The 10,275-nt window shown below is 41.9% G+C and overlaps 1 long non-coding RNA gene across 1 annotated transcript in view; it reads right to left on the bottom strand.

Moving 5' to 3' along the window:
• Positions 1 to 154: 154 nt before the first annotated feature.
• The window catches only part of LOC125173570 (uncharacterized), a 37,551-nt gene continuing 27,430 nt past the window's right edge, over positions 155 to 10,275 (bottom strand). Inside the window, exon 4 of the long non-coding RNA XR_007155083.1 lies at positions 155 to 555. This is a non-coding gene — a long non-coding RNA (uncharacterized LOC125173570). The remainder of the gene's footprint in view (positions 556 to 10,275) is intronic.

The following is a 10,275-nucleotide window of genomic DNA, read 5'->3' as shown; positions in this document are numbered from 1 at the left end:
AATCTTTATGGCTGAAACAGAACTTGGAGGTCCCAGGAGTGAACAAGCCTCAGCCCTTTGCCCAGAAGCCACACCTAGTGGTTCCCCCCTACCCCACCCCTGCCCCCACCTCCCATTTTACTGAATGATGCTTTTCAGAGGAAAGTTAGGGAACTTGGTTTAGAGACTGTGAGTCTCCCTAGGGGGATTCCGTCTTCAGCTGCTACTGCCCAGGTTGTCTCTGACCTCTCTCTTGGAGTCTGCTTCTGGACAATGTTCTCCAACAACCTCAGCCAGAGCGAGATATCAGCAGTGTTTTCGCCATGGATGCTCATGAGGGGTTCTGCATTGCTGAGCACTTTCCACTAAGAGCTTGATGAAGGAGAAAGAATCCAAACAGGAGGCTGCCCCAGATCCAGTCAGGGAGGTCCATGTTGAACAGTTTCCCTCTCCAGAAGGTTCTGTCTGATCTCCATTGTTCCAGACCGTCTTGTGAACTGGTCAAGGCATATTTGTCACGAAACTGAGAAATAGGGATGCATCTTCAGGCTCCATTTGGAAAATCTGCCTTCCTCCCTGTAGAGTAAAAATGTGTTAGCCTGAATATTAAAAACCAGCTTTCTCACTCATTAGTTAGTGGCCTTAGGCAAATCACTTAGCCCCTCTAGTGTTGTAACAATTCCTAAATTGTTAGAATTAAATGAAATATTATATGAGAAGTTGCTTATAAGCTTTGAAGCGCTATACAAATGTCAGATTTTATGCTTTTTGGTTTTATTTTTAATTTCCTAAAGCCTGGCCCAATATGTAAGATTGTTGGGTTCACAGCAGGGAAAGAAGGCCGCTGCCCCACTCCATCACCCACCCTACCATAGGAATGCTTTGGAAAGCCTGATCTGAAGGGTTCCTTTACCTCATGCGCTGCATAAGGTCTCAGATGTTAATGTGAAAAACAGAGCCTCAAACCCTTGGTACACTATTCAGATTCTCATGGGAGGGGACAAGCAAAAAAAAAAACTATGAATGAATGAATGAGGGAAGGAGGATAGGAAGGGAAAAGAAGTCTCTCTCTCTCTCTCTCTGTGGTGCACCCAAGGCCCATGCGGTTGCATCCCTGGCTCAGTTCCCCACATTGCCCCTTGACTTGGGGGGTTGAGTGGATGCCCCACCTAGATCAGTCTCCCCAGCTTTAGAATCCAGCCAGCCAGGCTGTCATTGCTGCCTCCCCATTGAAATACACCTCTTGAGCCACACAGGAGGACTTCGCAAGCCAAGCTTATACCCATATTAGTGTAGATGTGATCAGAGGCAGTTAGTGGAGACCCAGAAAGTGCAGGAGCATTTTTCCAGAAGCTTTCTGGACACAACTTCTGCCTACATTATCTAATCTGTGGTGGAGACTGAGGTCAGGGACAGGTAATCCATGGCCAGGGTAAGAGGAGTATTTTGAAGCCCCCACCTCTCATATTCTACCCTGTGTAGAGTTGTCAGATTTAACTAAGATATAGGGCACCCAGTCCCATGTGAATTTCAGATAATGAATCATTTTTTAATTCAAGTATGTCCCACGCAATATTTGAGACACACTTATACTAAAATAATTGTACGTTGTTTATTTAACATTCAAATCGAACTGGATGCCCCGTATTTTCTCTGGAATCCTACCGTTGAAGTCTGCTTGCGCCACCTGGACAGAGCCTCCTGGGGCAGGCTGTGAGCCGCAAAGTTCACTGTTCCCTATGGGAAGCAATTCAGCCTTGGCCTCTTTGGCTGAAGTTTCTAGCTATTAGACGCCCAAACCAAAACAGGAGAAGCACAGGGCATCTGTGAGAATGGAAAATTGGTACACCGAATGCATTATCCTGAGACTGAACGCTATGAATATGGATATAAGGAGGAGAGCTTGCCTCTCCCTTCCATCACATTTCCCCTCTTCCTCCAGATTCCCACCAAAGCAAAGGGCAAAATCTCTTCTCATTTGCCAGCTTCTGTCTGTGGCTCTAATGAGTTTTCCTTGTCCCTTTTACCAAGGAGCATGTCAGTGCCCTTGTCAGGGGACAGAAAACAAAAAAAAACTCATTAGCGATAGTAGTCCGTAGTCATGACTACCTTCAGGGGCTTCTACGACCAATGCTTTAGGAGACCCCTTTCCAGAGGGGTTGTGTTCTTGCAGGAATGAGGCAGCAGTTCTCCCAAACACAATTGTGCCCTGCCAGAACAGAACCCCCACCCCCACCCCCCACACTGTGCTCATGAGCTGCTCTGTTCCTGTGTGCCTCTAGTTTTCAGAATAAAACTTGAATCTATTTGGTAGCCTCAAAGGCACAAAAGAACTGGCGATGCCTCAATAACGAGATTATTAATAATAGTTTGATCAGGCCCTCTGCAAATATCCTTGTCCTGAGAAACAATAAGCCTCCTGGTTATATGACAGCCTCCAAGACAGGAGAAAATTATCGGCACCACAAAGCAAACAGTGTATTATTTATAAAAATGTGTTCTGACACTGGGTTTCTCTAGAGTAAGAGGTCACTGAAATTCACTTGAGTAACACAGCGTTCCTCACTGACAGCTTGAGGTAAAGTTACTGTAGGCACTTCATCGGGGAAACCCCCAAAGGTGTACTTCTTGGACAGTTGCAACACGCAGGAAAGATGTCCATATAAACATAGCATTAATTTAATTCCCTTGCCGTTAAAAACCAATACCAAACATAACTGTGGTTCTTCCAGAAAAGAGTGTCTTTAGGGTACCTGTCTATGAAAAGACAAGAGAAGTCATGTTTAGTCTACAAACTAACTACAGAGATTGCGTTGGGGGTGACCACTCTCATGTCTGTTGACTCTGTCCCCAGCAACCCTCAAATCTCTATTAGCAATGCCCATCATCATGTGTAAAAATAATAAACTGACACCACTCATGCACCCTGGAGAGAAGGTTAACAATGTGTATTAGGCCCCACTCTGTGCAAAGTATCAGGCCCTAGGAAGAGTTAGCAAGTAAGAGAACAGCATAATTTTTGCTAATGACAATGTCTAATCCTTCTGGGGAGGCAGAGCCACTTCAAAGAATATTCTAGAAATAATAACAACAAATTGAACACAAAAGGAATTGCATCAACACTGAGGAATGACTGGATAGCCTATGGTGATCCAATCCAGGTGGTGATGGGGAAAATCTCACCAGATGGTGGAGCTTCTTAGGATGAAGAGGAAGTCCTTGTTGGTTTTGAGCCTGAAAACCTGCCCAGTGCTTGGCACTTGGTGTTCAATATTTGCTCACTGGAAAAACGTATTTAATAAATGAATGAATGAATGAATGAATGAATAGGGTGATTTAATAATAATTGTGAAGGAGATTCTTAAATTACTATTAGAGAAAAATATGAATTTTTTCAATTACTAGTAGGGAAAAGGGAAATTACGTGAGTGAAAGAACTCAGGCAACCTGAATTCTCTCCAGGGTCATGATTATGCCCATGCCTCTGCAATCTCAGATTGCCAATCCTGGTGACTCCTCCTCAGATCAGAATTCCTAAGGCTGTTCCTCAGCCTCACCCAAAACCCCAAATCAACGTTCCAATTCCATAAGCATATCCTATCTCAGGAACTACCTAGCTTTGGCTATCCCATAATGGTTTAGAAGATTCAAATTACCAAATTTTCAACCAAAAACTTATGTATTCAGTCTGCAGGAAAATCATCAACATTGACAAAATGCAGAACCAAGCTAGTAAAAAAAGCGTAACTTGGGGCTCCTGGGTGGCTCAGTTGGCTGAGCCACTGACTCTTGGTTTTGGCTCAGGTCATGATGTCACAGTTCACAAGATGGAGCCCTGCATCTGGCTTTGTGCTGACAAGCGCAGAGCCTGCTTGGGATTCTTTCTCTCAAAATAAATAAACAGTAAAAAATAAAAATAAAAATTTAAACGCATAACTAACACAAGCAGTGCAAAGTTCTCTGCAGATGCTGAAAAACACCACCAACAAAAACGCGTTGGAAGGTAACATATAGTGTACTAACTTTTTAGGAAGGAGAAAAGCTTTACACTTTTTACGGAGGAAGTTTGGACCAATGAGCCGTAAGTACACTCAGAGTATTTCCCTCAGGGATGCTGATGTGGAGTCAGGAAACACCCACTACCACCAGGGTGGACAACCTCAGGCTTATCTCTGGAGCCCACAAGAGAGTCTCTGCCCAGAGACCTAAGACCATGGACTGCTCCCTAAATTCCTCTTGCCTTCTCCTGACCACTGCATTGAGGCATCCCCTCACTGCATCCTTATAGCAACACCTGAGTTTGCTATTGGCCGTTGTAAGTCACCTGTTAGCCCTCAAAGGCCAGGTGAGTTGGTTTTCCCAGCCAGAAGTGAAGGTACTTTCTCCTCTCGCTCATCTCCCCCTTTACAGAAGCTTGCCTCATATCCAGATCACCTGAGTTATGAAGTCAGGCTTCTCCACTAGCATATAGTTAGTTGTATGTGTCTAGCTTCATACATCTCTCACCATGAGAAAGAGTCAAACTCTTTCTGCATCCAAGAACGTTTGTCGCCTGGAAATTCTGTACGTGACCACTGCAACCACGACAGCATTTTCAGATTTAGTCATGTCTTTTATTTTTTGTTGTTGTTTCCATCACTTGCTCGGCCCCGAATCTTCTCAAATCCTGCAAATGCCAAATCCAAGTGAAGAATTCTGTACTTAGGGGCAAATCAATGTAGTGAGAAGGACAAAGAGTCCAAAATACTGAGCAAAACTATTGGATCTGCCAACTTCCTAGCTGAATGACTTTGGACACGTAAGCACAGCAGAACATGTCAAACCTGAGCGGTACAATATGCTGGCCACTGGCCACATGTGTCTATCAAGCCATTGAAATGTGCCTAGTCTGAGCCAAGGTGTGTTATAAGTAAAAAAATACAGACTGGATTTCAATGACTTAGTATGAAAGAAAAGAACATAAAATATCTCATTAGTAATTTTTATATTGATCACATGTTGAAATGGTAATATTTTAGACATACTGAGTTCGATAAAACATTTTGTTAAAATTAATTTCACCTCTTTTTATTTTTTAATGTGGCTTCTAGAAAAATTCTAATTACATATGTGACCTATATTATATTTCTATTGCTTGGTGCTATGATGGAGTATACAGCATTAATTGTGATGGAGAAGTTTTGGAGGTTACTGAAACATCAGAAGTTGTACCAAATGGCTGTTTCCACTGACAGGAGGTTAGCTAACCAGGTGGGTTACTGTCATTGGATTTCAAATTTAACATTTCTTCATGAGTGTTAAATGTTACAAAATTTCTCTCTAAAGAGCCTCAAAATGAAATTATACGTAATTTTTTTCTTTATCTTAAAAAGTTTATCATGTGAGAGAAAGGAAAGATATTTCTGAGCTATTTGGGACAAAGGGAAGGAATCATGTTTAAGAATTACCTCTCCGACAGCAGTCAAGTGGGTTTTTTTTGAGCTCAAGAGATTAAAAACTAAGGTATTTCACATAAATTTCTGCTCAGAGTTCCTTTGGGGGCCAAAGACAGATACAGTAATGGTAATGGCAGGCCTCCACTCCCCTCTCAGTGAACAGGAGTAAAAACTAAGGTATTTCACATAAATTTCTGTTCAGAGTTCCTTTGGGGGCCAAAGACACAGTAATGGCAGGCCTCCACTCCCCTCTCAGTGAGCAGGTAGATAGACAGCAGCTGCCTCTTTAAACCATACACCTACTCCCCAGCTGGCCGTGGTCCATACCATTCACCGGGGCTCTTTCCTTTATGTGTGTGACCTAGCTAGCTTTTATGGGCCTTTTGGATAGGCAATTACTATTCCAAAGATTTCACATTTGAAAAGCTAGCTCTTCTGAGGCAAAGAAAATTTTCTCAACAAAAAAAAGAAAAGAAAAGAAAAGAAAAGATCACAACAAGAATGTGGCAATTTGGATATTGCGTTTCCTCAATTTCATCAGAACAGCATAATGGTAAAAGGTATTACCACAGATTACATGCCATATGACTAAACTTAGATTTATGAGTTTTGGAAAACAATTAGAACACAATGCAACCGATTTTGAACCTGCTATTTAAATAGAACAAAATTTAATGAATCATAAAAGGAAGCAATAGCCAAACATGTGCAGGAAATTTATGCAAATATGATCACAGAACTATCAAATAACTCAACCTCATCTATGATCGTTTTAACATAATTGAAGTTGACTGCTGGCTTGTCCATCCTGGGCTTCACTTAACTACCTAACCCAGCTTTGACTTATCAGGGAGTTGGCCCATGAGGGGCACAGGGAAAAATGAAAATGTGGGTCTCCTGTTCCAAAATTGTTAAGAATTCTAAGTCATAGCGAAGCATCAAGGCAAGTGTGAAGCCTTCCTAAGTGTGGGGCCCTGTGGGACAGCACAGGTTGTCCCTGTGATGTCTGATGCCCATGAAGCTGACTGCGACTATGGAAAAGGGTATCTAATCAGTTCTGGGTGGGGGTTAAGTCTTCCTACAGGAGGTAAGTCCCAAGACAATGCCTGAAACCTCCTTTTCTAGTCTCTATCTTCTAATCATGGACGTGGCAGCAGCGAGTTGGAACAGTTAGCCTCAAGCTATCACCTGTGCCTATCAAGTAGGAACTGGCAACTGACTGCTAGAACCCAAGAGATCCAGCAATATTGTGATGAGGGGGACAAAGCCTTCTCTGATTTCATCTTGCTTTTAAGAGTTTTGCATTTCAATTGCTACATGATGACATTTCAGTTTCCACTTTCCTTACAGGACAGCTTGCTACTATACTTAGAATGAATAATGGAGACTTTGATGTCTTTGGGCAAATTAATATTTAATGAAAAGTTTTCAAGATTATTTAAAATTTTTTTAAATTTTTAATGTTTTGAGAAAGAGAGAGAGAGAGAGAGAGAGCATGGGGGGTGGTGTGGAGAGAGAGAGGGAGACACAGAATCCAAAACAGGCTCCAGGCTCTGAGCTGTCAGCACAGAGCCCGATGTAGGGCTCAAACCCACGAACTGTGGGATCATGACCTGAGCCAAGACAGATGCTCAACCGACTGAGCCACCCAAGTGCTTCTTCAAGATTATTTTTTAAATATTTATAAAACATTAACTGAATTTTTAGGTGTATTGCTTCATTACAATCCTTTAGTGACTAGACCAACTATTACCAAATATAAGCAGTCTATGCATATCTTGAACCAGACCATTCCCTGGGTCAAGCACATTGATGATGCTCTACCTGTTCTTAGTTAAAGTTTGTTTTGTTTTGCATGTGAATGTTTGGTGTTGAGATCCCAATTCCTTCATTCATAGGATGGAGGAAAGAATAATCATAATGTTTACTTAATAGGACTCATTTATTTACAAATCTTTAGCAGGCGTGTCCTATGTGTGAGGCACTGTTCTAGGTGTTGAGTGATATAGTAACAAAAATAAAAATCCCTACCCTCAGGGATCTAACAGTTTCATACCAAACAGACAATGAACAATATAAATAAGTAAAGTATGTAGTATGTCAGATGGTATGAAGTACTCTGGGGAAAAATAATGTAAGAAAGGGACATAGGAGAAGTTTGGGGCAAGGGTTGCATATTTAAATCGGCTGGTCAGGGAAGGCCTTTGTGGGATGAAGACATTTACGTAAAGGTGTAAAGGGGGTAAGAGACAAAGACATGAGGTTATCTGAGGAAAGAGCATTCCAGGGAAAAGCAAATGCAAAACCCCAGGGCAGGCATGTCACCTGGAATTGAACGACACAGCCAAGAGGCTGTGTGGCTGGCACAGAATCAAGTGGAAGAGGATTGGTGGTGTCAGAAGGAATGCCACACCACACTGGACCTCAAGAGCATTAGAAGGATGTTGGCTTTTACTTTGGGTAAGTGGGAGCCATTTGAGTTGAGGAGCAACATGGTCTAATGTACACTTTAACAGGATCAGTCAACAGACTATGCTGAGAAAGTTGTGGAGGCTTCCAAGAGAATCCAGGCAAAAGACAACATGGGTCAGACCAGACTGGCAGCAGTGGAAATGGTGTGAGAGAGGAGAATATTTGCTGTGGGATGTAAGAGAAAGAGAGGAGTCAAGGCTAACCCTCAGGTCTCTGGCCTTAGCAAATGGAAGGATGACGTTGGTGTTAACTGAAAGGAGCACATTTAGAGGGGGAGTTCAGGCTGTTTGGGAATGTCAAGGTGGAGATACTTTTTAGACATTCAAGTTGCGATGTTGTGTAAGTAACTGGATCTATGAGTCTGGAATTAAGAGAAGAGGTTCGGGTCCATGATACATATCTAGAAATTGTTAGCATAGCGATGATACTTAAAACCATAAGACCCGGTGAATCACCAATAGAGAGATTACAGATTTTTTTTTTTTAAAGAGAAGACATCGGAGATCTGAGATCTGGAAGGTTGCAAAGTGAAAAGTCAGGAAACTGTGAAGGTAACAGTCCAGGAGATGGAGAAGGAGCTGCCCTCAAGGTCAGAAGAAAGCCAGGCAAGTGTGACATCTTGAAGCCAAAAAGAAAGAATTTCAAGGGGGAAAGAGCGATCAACTATGTCAAATGACTCAGATGAGTCAAGTAAAATGAGACTGAGGATTGACGACTGGATTTAGCAACGTGTGGATGAGGGTGACCCTTTGGGAGAACAGTTTCAAGAGAGGGGTGAGCCTGAAAGCATGATTGAGGACGTTTATAGAGAGTGAGGAGAAAGAAATGGAAGACAGTAAAGTACAGACAATACTACCAAAGACATTTGTTTACAAGGGTACCAAATAAATACAAAGACCAAAGGAGATAATGTGTGTGCAAGCATATTTTGAAAATTACAAAAGCACTATGTAAATGCTGGCTGTGAATGGAAAAACCCAAACCTGTTGTGTTGTAAGAATATGGCTTTCAAAATGTCAGCCAGACTCAAGAATTTCTGTGCCCCGTTTGAGCTTTGGCACCTCAAAAGACTGTGTTTCGTTACACCTAATGCTGTTTCAAGCAACCACTAAATCCTCAAAAAATCAAAGTTTGAAGACTCCTGACTGTGATAAGCATGGTCTACTAAACTCACCTTTCCAACCTAGTTTTACAATCAGCTCACAAAGTACAGGATGAGGAAAAAGTCAGAATATAGACCCAAAGAAAATCTACAGTTGCACTTTAATAAAAGGTTCTTTGTTCTTCAAGGTTGCAGAGCCTTGGAAAGTTCCCAAAATAACCAATACATCCTACTTCATTACAGCATCAAGATATTATACAACAAGAAATTTCCAGTAAGAGAATGTTCTCACCCTCTGCTGCTGAGAATGAACACCTCTGATACTATCAAAGGGTATTACAGTTGTTCAAAATGAGCATCTGTCCTATTCCCAATTCAGGATGTCAAGTTAATATTTTATTCCAGAGATATGCAGAAGGTCCACAATGTACCTGCAGGAGTCATAGGTTAAGGCAGGGTATCTCACCCCAGTTTGCTTCATCCTTGGAGGACACAGGCCCATAGGTCACTTAGAGCCAGAACGCCCAGCTCAGAGCATTGACTGAGTATGAGAGGGGAGTGGGGTCACACTTGGAGCAAAGCCAGCATTTCGATCAACATGAGCTGAGGTTCTATGCTTTTCTAGAGATCCCTCTACCAACTCATTCACCCAACAGATGCACCGGGCAATACACTGTGGACCAGCACAGTCCAATACAGACATGATACAAGCCACAAATGCAAGCCTCATATGTGATTTTCAATATTCTAGCAGCCACGTTCAAAAGAATACAAAGAGATAGGTGAAATTAATATTAATAATACATTTTATTTAGCCCAGTATATCTTAAGTCTTATCAGTCCAACAAGTAATCTATATAAAAAATTATGAATGAGAGTATAAAATTACTTCACATTTTTCCTCTTCTATTTTTTTTTTACTGAGTATTTACATCCAATGTGTATTTTATACTTCTAGCACATCTCAATTGAAGTAGCCACATTTCAAGTACTCAGTAGCCACCTATGGCTAGTAGCTACCATATTGGCCAGTACAGCTCTAGACACTGGGGATTCCATTGTGAACAAATCATGGCTTGCCTTCAAGAAGATTTAAGAAGTCTTCCAGAAGACCGTCAGGCATAGACAGGACTCAGCCAAGAAAGCAGGCTGTCAGAATCATGCCAAATGAAAGCTATAGGCAGCGTGTTAGTGACCTGCAAGAAAGTAGTACCTCATCAAATCTGAGGGTCCAAGGTCAGAAAGACTGCCTCAGAAAGTGGAAGTCTTAGCTTAGTCCCTTAAAAG

Source organism: Prionailurus viverrinus, chromosome A1 (assembly GCF_022837055.1).
Source record: "Prionailurus viverrinus isolate Anna chromosome A1, UM_Priviv_1.0, whole genome shotgun sequence".
NCBI lineage: Eukaryota > Metazoa > Chordata > Mammalia > Carnivora > Felidae > Prionailurus > Prionailurus viverrinus.
This window is presented reverse-complemented; position numbering and strand designations above follow the sequence as displayed.